Below are 14,085 nucleotides of genomic sequence, written 5' to 3'. Positions count from 1 at the left end.
TAGCCTCTACGGACTAAACCCTCTGGTTTATATGCACATTGGAGGGATCGAGGGTTGTACAGAGTCGTTTTGTGGGGGAAGGAAATAACATATTTGGACACCAAGCTTGCCTTCCACACATATAGGAGTCCTACCCGAACACTGGGGAAAGTCTTCTTCACGGCCCATCAGTCCGGCCCATATCAAATAGTCCAGACACCCGAGGACCCCCTAATCGAGGACTCCCTCAACTGCCCCGGGCCGCTGGGCCGCCGCCCTGGCCGGAAGTTCCCGTGCATGGTCGGCCTGCTCAGGCTTCCGCGGCACCCCTCGCCGAGTCCGCGGCGCGCTAGTTCCGCCAGCTCACCCCGGCCGAGAAACTCGAGCATCTCCGCCAAGGGTTGTGCTTCAGCTGTGATGACCCCTACGTGCCCGGTCACGTCTGCCCGCGACTCTTCTACCTGGAGGCTGCAGACTACACTAAGGAGGATACCGCCGTCGCCAGGCTCGGTGACCTGCCCGCCCGAGCTGACACAGAGGTTTTTAGCGCCCGTTGATCATCTTGAGGGGTTCCTCAAGCGCTTCCCCGCCTTCTAGCTCGAGGACGAGCTGTTTGTGCAGGCGGGGAGAGATGTTATGACCGACATATACTACAGCCCAGGCAGTTAGGGGCCTAGCCCAGTTATCTTATTTGGAGATTATATAAACTCATGTAAGGACTCGTTTCAAGTTATGCAGAAGCAATCATATTTTCTTGGCTTCCTAAAGGGAGCCAGGAGACCTAACCCTAGACACCGCCTCTTGCGCTCTCTCTCTCTCCCTCTCTCCCTCTCCTCTCTCTCTCTCTCTCTCTCTCTCTCCCCCTCGCGCGCGCGTGACGGCGCCCCAGCGCCGGCGACCTCGCCTTCCTCCATTCCAAGCCCCGTCCCACCCCTACAACCTACGTGCTAGACCTGGTTGGATCCCAACTCCTATTGGTAGGTCTTGTTGATAGATTTTTGAATGAGCCACTGCAAGATCACGCTTCTCCACGAGAGCATCCAAAGCATTCTGACGCATCGTCTCATTATCAATCTCCACATAAGTCGCCACTCTGGGTGAGTCATGATGAATATCACTTGCGAGAACTGCTTCAGCACCATAAACCATGAAGAAAGGTGTTTAACTTGTTGATATGTTGGGGGTGGTCCTGATGCTCCAAAGAACCGAAGGAAGATCTTCCACCCAACAACCCAGAGTTCGTCTTCAAGGAACCATGAGCCAGGGTTTAGTTACTCTCAAGATCTGCTGGTTAGCACGTTCTTCCTGACCATTGGACTACGGATGTGCAACAGATGAAACATCAAGACTGATGTGCTCTTTCTAACAAAATTCTTTCATAGCACCTTTAGACAAAATTTGTCCCATTACTAGTGATGATACTATGAGGACAACAAAGCGTAAAATCAGCTTCTTGACAAACTAAACTGCAATAGCCGCCTCACAATTACTAACCGGCTCTGCTTCAACCCACTTGGTGAACTTATCAACTACAACCAATAGGTGAGTCTTTTTATCCTTGGACATTTTAAACGGCCAAACCATATCAAGCCCTTAGACTGCGAACGGCCATGTAATTGGAATCATTCTCAATTCTTGAGCCGTCAGATGAACTTGTCTTGCAAATTTTTGGCAACCATCACATTTGCGAACTATGTCCTCTAAATCAGCATGAGTCGTCAACCAGTAAAAACCATGACGAAAAGCTTTGGCCACCAGAGATCTTGACCTACCATGATGACCATGATCACCAGCATGGATTTCTTGTAAAATTTCACATCCCTCCTTAGGAGAAACAGAAAATTGAAAAACACCCATCACACTGCATCTGTGTAACTCGCCGTTGATGATAGTCATGGACTTAGAACGACGGATAATCTGACATGCAAAAAGCTCATCTCTAAAAGCTCACCCCGGGTTAAATAAACAAGAGATGACACTGTCCAGTCTGGAGTAGCACGTAGAGACGCTACCAGTGGTCCCTCTAGGCCAGGGACAACCAGGTCTTCTTCTGAAGGTAACTTGACAGAGGGATTATGCAAAACGTCAAGGAATACATTGAGAGGAACCGGCTTAAGCTGAGAACCTAGCCATGACAAAGCATCAGCCGCCTCATTAAGCCGATGATCGATGCGATCAACTTTATAACCTTTAAAGTGTCCAACAATGTTAGTCACCTCTTGATGATAAGCCGCCATGAGTGGTGCTACATCTTCAGATTGCATTGATTTTTCCCTTGAAGAGGGAAGGGTGATGCAGCAAAGTGGATATAAGTATTTGCCTCAGTTAAGATCCAAGGTATCAATCCAGTAGGAGGCACAAGCAAGTGTCCAATCTATCCACCTGCACAAACTAACAAACACTTGCACACAACACGAAAAAGGGGCTGTCAATCCCTTCACTATCACGAACAAGAGTGAGATCTGATAGAGATAGGTATAAAAGATAAATAAAAGAGCAAACTAAAGTAAATATAAATAAATTGCAGCAAGTTATTTTTGGGTTTTTGGTTTATACATCTGAAAATATATGATGGAAAATAGACCCAGGGCCATAGGTTTCACTAGAGGCTCCTCTCTTGAAAGAAAACATATGAAGGGTAAACAAATTATTGTCGAGCAATTGATAGAAAAGCGCAAAGTCATGATGATATCTAAGGCAATGATCATGAATATAGGCATACCGTTCGTGTCAAGCATATCGAAATGATTATGCATCTATTACTGTTACTCCACACATCTACCGCTATCCAGCATGCATCTAGAGTATTAAGTTCATAAGAACGGAGTAACGCCTTAAGTAAGATGACATGATTTAGAGGGATAAACTCAAGCAATATTATGAAAACGCCATCTTTTTATCCTTGATGGCAACAATACAATATGTGCCTCGCTACCCCTACTCTGTCACTGGGTGAGGACACCGTAAGATTGAACCCAAAACTAAGCACCTCTCCCATTGCAAGAAAAAAACAATCTAGTTGGCCAAACTAAACCGATAATTCAAAGATAAATACAAAGATATTTAATCATGCATAAAAGAGTTCAGAGAGGACTCAAATAATATTTATAGATAATGTCCAGAACCATGCAGATTTTGTGCTCCAGGAGCTGGATGTCCAGCTAGGGGTCTAGATGTCCGGCTTGATGATTCTCGATCACGTTTGGGGTGGAAATTGATGATTCCAGGGGCAAAATTGGAGAGATTTCCAGGTAAAAAAAATTGGAGAGATTTCATGGATGGGAAGTGGGGCAAATTTGGGAGAATCTAGATGTACTCAAGACAACGAATCCAGGGATCAAAATCAACAAAACATCATCAAACTAACAAATCACAAAAAAATTGGGGGCTATTTTGGTGGGGATTTTTGAATTTAGGACGAAATCAAGCAAAAGAAGGCTAGAAAGTGGTGGTAGGGGCTCCAAATTCGTGATCAACATGGCTCATGATACCAAGATTATGTAGGGTGGAAACCCTAGGGCCGATATTTCATGATTTGGAGGGGATTCCACGAAGAACACGACAAACACACGAAGAACACAAGAGGGAAAACAAGAGGAAACACTCAAATTGACTTGATCAAATCACACATATGCTAGATCCATGAACACAAAGAGATCACAAGATCCATAGACGACAAAGGAAAGATACAAGTAGCTAGTTCTTCTCCAAGAGGAGGTCCTGAATCCACTAGGGGATCTTCTCGTAGGTGGAGGGCTTGAATCCACTTGGGGGGATTCTTCTCCTAGATGGAGGGCTTGGCCTCCAATGGATTAGGTGTCAAGTGGATGAGCAAAGCTCTATCTATCATATGAGCTAAACTAATGCTGGGGGGCCGGACGTCTAGGCGCTCGTGAGACGCCGGATGTCCGGGGCGATCAGGCGGATGTTTGGCCTTAGCCGGGTGACCTTCTGGCTTCGGATGCCTCGCGCTGGATTTTCCAGGGCGATGCCGGATCTCCGGGCTTTGGCGTTGCACCGGATGTTCGGGCACATGGGCCGGATGTCTGGCTGCTGATGCTACGGCCGTCTGTTAGTGCAGCTCCTGCATGGTTGCACACGCGCCGAATGTTCGGCCGCTGTAGCTTCAACGGCATCATCTTCTTCCGTATTCTCTTCCAGGCTTCCCTCTCGGATGGTGTAGTTGTTCCCTGGCGTTTTCACTCCTCCTCAACATCCGTGAAGCTCAGGCAATACCTATGCATGCACACGGGAGAAGTGTCAAGTAGTATACCATCCTCGAAGGGGTAAAGTGAGCACGTGTAAAGGGGATGATTCACCTTTATGTATGTGAAGTAGATGTGGCACGTGTCACTTGACAAGCGAACTCCTGACATAGTGATGTCCGTAGGATGTTGTGCATCAGGTCCTCCGTGATCGAATCCCCCTTTGGCAGGGTGCCGGAAAAGGGCCCAAGATGGGATCTCATGGGAACAGAGGCTTGCGGTGGCAGAAAAGTATTTTGGTGGATGCCTCTTATGTTGGGGGAATATTTCTGAATTTATAGTGCAAATACTAGGGTTGGAGGACTCCCGAGGGGCCCACATGCCCTCAGGGCCCCTCCCCTAGGGCACTTCTAGCAGGCTTGTGGCCTCCTCGGGAACCTTATGGCCCCCTCTCCAAGTCCTCTGGGTGGGAAGGGGCTGATGCCTTCCCACCCACCCAGGTTCAAGGCTTGGTACTTGCAATTTGGGTTTGTTGCATCAATTATGCTGTAGGGGGTTCCCTTACAGTCTTTCTATCAAAAAAAATAATCGTGAAAGTTTTATTCCATTTGGACTCCGTTTGGTATTCTTTTTCTGTAAAACTCAAAAACAAGGAAAAAAATAAAAACTGGCACTGAGCTCTAGGTTAATACGTTAGTCCCAAAAATAATATAAAATAGCATATTAATGCATATAAAACATCCAAAACAGATAATATAATAGCATGGAACAATCAAAAATTATAGATACGTTGGAGACGTATCAAGCATCCCCAACCTTAATTCCTACTCATCCTCGAGTACGTACATGAAAAAAACAATTTTTTGGTGTGAAATGCTAACTAACATATTTATACATGTAATCTTATTAATTGTGGCATGAATATTCAGTTCCATAAGATTCAAAAAAAATTTTGATAATGACACAAAAACAATAATACTTCAAGCATACTAATAAAGCAATCATGTCTTCTCAAAATAACATGGCAAAAGAAAGTTATCCCTACAAAATCATATAGTGTGACTATGCTCCATCTTCATCACACGAAGTATTTAATCTTGCACAACCCCGATGACAAGCCAAGAAATTGTTTCATACTTTTTGTGTTCTCAAACTTTTTCAACTTTCACGCAATGCATGAGCGTGAGCCATGGATATAGCACTATAGGTGGAATAGAATATGGTGGTTGTGGAGAAGACAAAAATAAGGAGAAAGTCTCACATAAACTAGGTGTATTAATGGGCTATGGAAACGCCCATCGATAGATATCAATGTGGGTGATTAGGGATTGCATCCAACTTGCTTGCTCATGAAGACCCAGGGCAATTTGAGGAAGCCCATCATTGGAATACACAAGCCAAGTTCTATAATGAAAAATTCCCACTCGTATATGAAAGTGAAAAAATAGAAGACTCTCAATCATGAAGAACATGGTGCTATTTTGAAGCACAAGTGTGGAAAAGGATAGTAACACTGTCCCTTCTCTCTTTTTCTCTCATTTGTTCTTTTTTTCTTTTTTTGCTTGGGCTTCTTTGGCCTCTTTTATTTTTGTTATGAAGTACGGAGACTCGTGCCAACTTTGTGAGGGAATCATAGCTTCCATCATACTTACCTCACATGGGACAATGCTCTAATAATGATGATCATCACAGTTTTATTTACTTACAACTTAAGAATTACAACTTGATACGAGAACAAAATAGGGCTCTATATGAATGTCTCTGGTGGTGTACCGAGATGTGCAATGATCTAGCGTAGCAATGACATTAAAAAATGGACAAGCCATGAAAACATCGTGCTAGCTATCCAACGATCATTCAAAGCAATATGACAATGATGGTATGTGTCATAATAAAATGGAACGGTGGAAGTTGAATGGCAATATATCTCGGAATGGCTATGGAAGTGTATATGGTGGGTTTAATGCACCGGCGAAAAATGCGCGTTACTAGAGAGGCTAGCAATGGTGGAAGGGTGAGAGTCCTTATAATCCATGGACTCAACATTACTCATAAAGAACTCACATAGTTATTGCAAAAATTTCTTAGCTATCAAAACAAAGTACTACACGCATGCTCCTAGGGGGATAGATTCGTAGGAAAATACCATCACCCATCCTCGACCGCCACTCATAAGGAAGACAATCAAAGAATAAATCATGCTCTGACTTCGTCACATAACGGTTCACCTTACTTGCATGCTACAGGAATCACAAACTTTAACACAAGTATTTCTACCAATCCACAATTACTCACTAGCATGACTTTAATATCACCATCTTTATATCTCAAAACAATGTGTGAGGAATCAAACTTCTTATAGTATTCAATGCTCTTTATATGAAAGTTTTCATTATATGCCTCTTGGATGCCCATCATATTAGGACTAAATTCATAACCTAAACAAATTACCATGCTGTTTAAAGACTCTCAAAATAATATAAGCGAAGCATGAGATTTCAAAAATTTCTATAAAATAAAACCACCGCCATGCTCTAAAAATATATAAGTGAAGCACTAGAGAAAACTGCCTAGCTCAAAAGATATAGTTGAAGCACATAGAGTATTCTAATAAATTCACGATTCATGCGTGTCCCTCTCAAAAGGTGTGTACAACAAGGATGATTGTGGAAAAATAAAAAGCAAAGACTCATATCATACAAGACGCTCCAAGCAAAACACATATCATGTGCTGAATAAAAATATAGCCTCAAGTAAATTTACCGATGGAATGAAGACGAAAGACGGGATGCCATCCGGGGCATCCCCAAGCTTAGATGCTTGGTTGTCCTTGAATATTACCTTAGGGTTCCTTGGGCATCCCCAATCTTAGGCTCTTGCCACTCCTTATTCGATATTCCATCAAATCTTTACCCAAAACTTGAGAACTTCACAACACAAAACTCAACAGAAAACTCGTAAGCTCCGTTAGTATTAAAAAATAAATCACCACTTTAGGTACTATTGTGAAGTAATACTAAATATATATTGGTGTATCATCTACTGTATTCCAACTTCTCCATGGTTAATAGCCCCCGATACTACCGACAAATTCATCAAAATAAGCAAACAACATAGAAAATAGACTCTGTCGAAAATAGAACAGTCTGTAGTAATTTGTAAACTTCGTATACTTCTGTAACTCCAAAAATTATGAAAAATTAGGAAAATTTGGGAAATTTGTATATAAATCTTGTATAGACCAATTCAGATCAAAAGCACGTTTCTGTGATTTTTTAAAATTCTGGCAATGAGCGTAGACGTTTTTGTTTTTAAGCAACATCAAATCAACTATAACCATAGACCATCCCAAAGGTCTTGCTTGGCTCAAAAACTAACTAACATACTAAAACACAATTAATACAGAGGTAATCATGTGTATTTGTTGAAAAACAGAAGCAAAAACATAAAAACATAAAAATAAAATTGGGTTGCCTCCTAACAAGCGATATTGTTTAATGCCCCTAGCTAGACATAAAACATAGATATAGGTATTTTCATCTTTGGTATTAAATCCATAAGTAGCCCTCATAATAGATTCATATGGCAACTTAACTTTCTTTCTTGCAAAGTGTTCCATTCGCTTCCGGAACGGAAATTGAAATCTAATGTTTCCTTCTTTCATATCAATAATTGCACCAATCGTTCTAAGGAAAGGTCTACCAAGAATAATACGACATGTCTGATTGCAATCTATATAAAGCACAATAAAATCTACGGGCACATAATTCCTATTTGCAACAATAAGAACATCATTAATTCTTCCCATAGGTTTCTTAATAGTGGAATTGTCGGGGTTGTGGAGCGACATATGCCAAGGGATGGCTTATCATGGAGAGAGCCAAGAGAACGTCGTCGGGCTCTAGAGGTGGGAGTGAACGAGAAGGCCTAAGCCGGCGAATCATACCCAGTTTCGGGGCTGTCATAGGAGATAACACTCCTAGTCCTGCTCTGCGGGGTCTTCGCATGATCACTATCTCGGTAAGGTACCTACAAGGTTGCTCCTTGAGCTGTTTGGCTAGAGGAGGAACATGAGCAAGGCTAGCCTCTCTTCCCCTCTCTATATTTGTGTGTAAATCTACTAAGGTTCTGAACCCTTTGCATGGGTGCCCAGGGGGTTTATATAGGCCTACCCCCAGGGGTAGAATGGTAATCCAGCCGGGCGCAGGACCCAGCCGTCAGTGTCTCTGGTCGCCGGCTTCTCCGCCAGCTGCTGGGGCCCGCCGCCTGGTGGGTCCCGCCGATAGTCTTGTCCTTGACCGACAGGCCGTGTCCGCCACTTACAGGTCCTGTCCGGCTACTTAGCACTATAGTCGTGCCACTGATGATGCATGCTTTGTCGGGGGAGCGTGGCTATAGTCTCGCGGCCTGGCGGGCGTTCACTGTAGCCACATCCCGTCTTATCTAGTTAATGGCGCATAGAATCCAAGGGAGGGGGGCGGCCGCCTACTAAGAGTGGGCCTCCCCCGTGCCAACTGATCAGGGCCTGCTGTCTTCCGGCATCTCGCGGACAGGTAGGGCCCACCGCCTATGGGCCGTACTGACAGCCCGTCGTGGGAGCATGGCTATCTTTGCCATGATGATGTCATGGGTGGTGTGGCAACAGTGCGGCACAGGGCGAGGGACGTCCGCCTGGTTCGCTGCACTGTAGCCATGTTCAGCCTCGGATTCGGGGGTGGCAGGCAGTACTGTAGCCACGCCCCGTCTCATCATTGTAATGAGGTGCTAACTTCGAGGGAGTGAGGGGCCGCCTGCTGGGAGTCGGCCCTCCTCGCTGCCGCCTTCTGGGCTTCGCCGCCTTCTAGCAGTCGGCCGCTGGGACCAGCCGGCCCCAAGAAGGCGGTCCTTTGTCTTTTATGCTTGAGGGGCGCAGCCGGCCCCGATGTCTTGAAATACCATGGGGGCTGATGAGGCTACCCTTGGTCATTTACTCCGACAGTAGTCCCTGAAGCTGGTGGGGCGCCACGGCTGAAAAAGGCGAGAAGCCTCAACAGCTTCCTACTTCGAGTGGTCTGGTAGCTTTGCATCGTCCGTCTTTTGAAGCACTGGCTGCCAGGAGCTGGCCGTGGCCAGGCAGGCTGCTTGGTGATTTTGAAACATCGTGGCGGGGGCCAGGTGGTTCGCCAGCTGGACGTCAGGCTTGCCGCCCGTAGCTAGCTCGCCATGTGGCATCAGTAGGCTGGGCCGGCCTACCATCCCACGCACGCGATGGGACGTTGCCGTAGGCTAGGGCCCGCCTCTACAGGGCCTCAACACGCGCGCAGATCCGCTGCGGCCGAGGCGGACCGTTGAGCTTCCGGGGCGCAGTTAATACATGCCATTACGGTACTGTAAAATGTGGGATTGTGGGGGAGTGGGAGCAGTTAATCCCACGACCACCCATGTTCTCGCCCCCTTGGCTCCGCCGCATGGGGCTATAAATAGGGGGAGGAGGGGCACGGCAGACGCACGCACGCCCTCCTCCTCCTTTGCCCTCGCCATTTTCCTTCTTCTCCTCTCCGCTGCCGCAGCCTACTCTCGCCAAGCCTCTTCTCGCTGCGGCTTCCTTGCTCCAGCGTGGTTTCTCCCGTTCGTCACCGCGTCGTGCCTTCGTTGAGCACCGAAGTCCATGGCACGCGCACGGGCCGGCGATTGGGACGGAACCAACGTCCATGAAGACCATCTCTGCTTTCTTCATCTGACGCGGCGGCTGCCCCCAAGATGGACGTGAAGGTGCGTGCCTCCCTCCCCCCCCCCCCCCGAGGCGGAAATCTCGCCTGTGCCGGATTAGGGCGAATATGTCGCCTTCTGGTCCCATTTTCTTCGCGGCTTCGGCCTTCCGGCAAGCGGCTTCCTGCGCTCGTTCCTCAACATCTATCAAGTCCAGCCGCACCACCTCACGCCAAACACGATGGTGCTGCTAGCTGCCTTCGTCACCTTCTGCGAAGGCGACCTCGGCACTCTTCCCACCCTCGAGCTCTGGGAGAGTGATTCTACCTCAAGCTGGGCACCGCCGCCAAGGGCACGGTGGCCCAGTGCGGCGCCTGCATGGCGGTGCGGCACCCGGGTGCCGGGAATTGCTTCCTGCCCGTATCCTTGCTGCAGTCGGCGAAACTAAGGCAAAAGTCCAATTTCTACATCAAGAACGTACATTCGACGAGGGACTACATCAATCTGCCGGCTTATGTAGCTGGCCCGCCTGTTGAACCATGCCCCAACTAGCATTATAAGCTGAGCTCCTTATCGGCTGCCTCCTCCGCCGCCCTCAACCGACTTCAAGTGATGACGGAGTCAGAGGGACTCAAGGGCTCGGACCTGCTGGCCGCCTACATGGACTGTTGAGTGCTTCCCCTCCAAGCCTAGCCCCACATCATTAGCCGCATGAGCGAGCACACCAGGACCCGTGACAGATGTCCACACGGGAGCTGTCGGATGTGGAGGTGGTCAGGCTGGTGAACTTCTTCCCCAACTGCAAGTTGTTGGAGAAGGATTGGCGGTTTGGCAAGCAGCCGTACGACCGCGCACACCCGCCGCCTGTGGTGAGTCTTTAATTCTTTTTCTTCTTTGTTTGTCCGAGTTCTTGCTTTGCCGTCTAATCAGTCGGCCATGGTTCAGGTCTTCTCGACCCAGTCGGTTGCCGATGCTCTAGAGCCGGGTCATCAATACATGCCAGGCCGCTCGAGGAGCAACGTGGATCACCCTGACTTAGGGGCGGCTGCCATGGAAGAGGACGACGCCACATGTGGCAGCGGTGGAGTAGACGGCTCTGGAGGAGGTAGCCTTGAGGACTGGCCGGATGATGATGAAGAGGAGGACGTGCCGTGCCGCGCTGCACGCACGGTGCCAATAGGATGGGCGCGAGCTCCTCAGCCATGCCGACTGCACCAGGCGGCGCACCGAAGCGCCGAGCCGACTCGTTGTTGTTCGGCAGTCGGCGGAAGAAGCATAGGAACACGGCTGCCGCAACCAAGCGGTAGGAGACCACTGCAAAGGCGCCCAAATTCCAGAGGGCCCCGAAGTGACTCCCGTTAGTGTTTGGGTGAGTACTTCAGCATTTCCATTGTTGCTTTTGCGTTTGCTTTTCTTTCTTCTAGTCTTCTTACTGATTCATGTTGTCGTGCCTTCACAGTGGCCTGCTCTCTCTTTCGCGAGGCCCGTCAGCTTCAGCGATTGGGGCGGCAGACGGCTTCGTAGAGCACCACCGTGTGGACCCGCGCGCCGAGCTACAGGTGCCGATGGAGTGGAACACGCGGGAGGTGCGCGAGGAGCAGGAGAAGGCGGAGCAAGAGAAGGCGGATGCGGCCAAGGCAGCGCACGCGTAAGCTGACGCGACAGCCAAGGCTCAAGCCAACGCCGTGGCCAAGGAGCAGGCGGACACAGCCACCAAGGTGCAGGAGCCGGCCCGCAGCGGGGCTCCATTATTCGTCGTCTGCTGAGTGTCATGTCGCCCGCGCCGGAGAGCCAGGTGCCGACTGGAGGAGCCGGCGATGACCAGCCAGCCCTAGAGAGGGGAGGGTGACCCTGTCATCTTGGAGACGGAGGCAACTCCACATGTGCCGACTGCTGATGCGCAGAGCAGCCGGCCGGAAGCGCTGTTGGTCACACCGCCTGGCGGCAAGCTGGTAGTGGGGCCGACTCCCGCGGCCCGTACTCCGGTGCGCCGGCGTTCGGAGACAGCGGCCTCTGCGCTGTGGCCGGTTGAGATTGGGGCCGCAAGCTCATCGACCCCCGATGCTGAGGCCACCAGTGCCGCCCCTCCAGGTTGGACGTCTGGAGGCGGCACGGGTGTGTTGAACGCGGCCATGCAAGAGGTCCACACTCGGTTTACTGCCCAAGGCGCCACCCTCGAGTAGTACACGCAGGAGTTCTCGGCGACGCGATCGGCCGTTCGGGTGAGTTTCCTGCTTCTTGCTTTTGATTCTTGTAATCTTCCGTGGGGATGCGCAAGCGCTCCCATTGGGTGTAGCGCCCGAGTTCTGGGCCGGCTGCTGAGCAGGCGGCTCGGAACTTAAGGTAAGTTCCGAGCGCTAACCTTTTTATTTTCTTTTGTTGTCTTTGTTGCAGGATTACCACAACATCTGCGTGGCCGCCTTCAATTCCTAGGTCCTGGAGCTAGCCAAGCGGACCACTGATTTGGCCAAAAGCCGAAGTAAGCACTCCACCTTCTCTATTGTGGGGGCGCGTCAGCGCACCCGCTGGGTGTAGCCCCCGAGATTCGGGCCGACTACTGAGCAGTCGGGCCGGATCTTCCGGCAACCACTATTCTTTTTTCTTGATTCCTGATTGTCTTCTCTTTCTTATCTTCTGCAGGAGCGGCTGCCTCACTTCAGCAGCGCCTGAGCGAGGTTGAGACCGAGCTGCGCGCCAAGGAGGAGGAGTGTCACAAGGCGGCCCAGGAGCACGACCGCCTGGTCAAGGAGTTGGCGGACCAAGCAGATCAACACAAGGCGGACCTCCAGAAGGTAAAGGACGACAAGGCCAACCAGCAGGCCGAGTTCAAAACTGAACGCTCGGCCTGGGCCGAGAAGGAGAAAGCTCTGAGCGACGGCTATGGCGAGATCGAAGATATGATCGATGGTGAGTTATCCTTTCTTTCTTTCAGCCACCGACTTGTTATGTGAGCCTTCTTCTGGCCTCAGACTTCTTTTTCTTTCTTGCGCAGAATTCTTTCCAAGTCATGCCATTGCCGCCAGCCAGGCCATCGAGGCTCGCCGCGACGAATGAAGATGGGATGGTCCAGAAATCGTGCCCTATGCACCCTGAACCCTCGGCGGGCAGCTTCTTGTCGTCCGAGCACACCTCAAGCCGGCTCATCAGATGCTCCACCGCCTACCACTAATAGGAAAAGTCCTACTAATAGCACACCAGTTTTGCCTACTAATGGCGCATCACTGGTGCGCCATTAGTAGCACACCACTAGTAATTTTTACTAATGGCGCACCACTGGTGCGCCATTAGTATCTGGTATACTAATGGCGCACCATCCAGTGCACCATTAGTATATAACACCATGCGCCATTAGTGTGCCTCCCAGGGGCCATATTTAACCATGTGCTTTGGCACACTAATGGCGCACTGCGGATGGATGCGCCATTAGTATACTTGGCATACTAATGGCGCACTCTGTAGTGATGCGCCATTAGTATGAATATTAGGTTTTATTTTTTTTACTTTTCTGATTTTTGCACATGTTACAAAATATATTATTTGACAAAATATAGACAGTAGCACACAGCAACAGCAGATTCATCGAATACAATAGAAGATTAGTCTCCGAATACAATTCATCATATTAGTCTCCGAATTCAAAAGACCGAACAAAGATAAAACATTACAAGTCTCGAGACCGTGAGTATCGAGTTTGTCGGAAGTAATACTAATCCTAACAAGTCCTACTAATCATCATCATACAACTTCTACTCGTTATTCATAACAAGTCATACGATCATCATCTTGATAGTCATCGAACCAACCCTACTTAATTGTTCTTAGCACATGATCATCAGTATTAGGCAGGACCTAAATACCCTATTTAAGCTAAAATAGCATAAAACAATATAGACCCTGACTCTCCATTGTGGAGAATGGATAACATATTGTCTCTAATTCTTGCGCTTCGCTTCCTTTTGCTTCCAAGAATCTCCTTACGACTGTCCATACATTTTTTCCATCCTTTGATTTTCATGTCTCCACTTCTTTCAGAAATCTCGTATGGACAGTTGAGATTCGTAGGACGACCTGGCTGTATGTTCAAAACATTAACACTACCTTTCAGATACATCATATGAGGCACACAATTCTCTGGGATTATCTGTTGAAAAACATAGTAATAACTTCATAGTTAGCAATGATGTACTAGTTTTAGAAGTATGCAAAAGATCCA

The sequence above is a fragment of the Triticum urartu genome, chromosome 5A (assembly GCF_056163025.1).
Source record: "Triticum urartu cultivar PI428250 chromosome 5A, HENAU_Tu73, whole genome shotgun sequence".
NCBI lineage: Eukaryota > Viridiplantae > Streptophyta > Magnoliopsida > Poales > Poaceae > Triticum > Triticum urartu.
Note: the sequence above shows the minus strand (reverse complement) of the source record.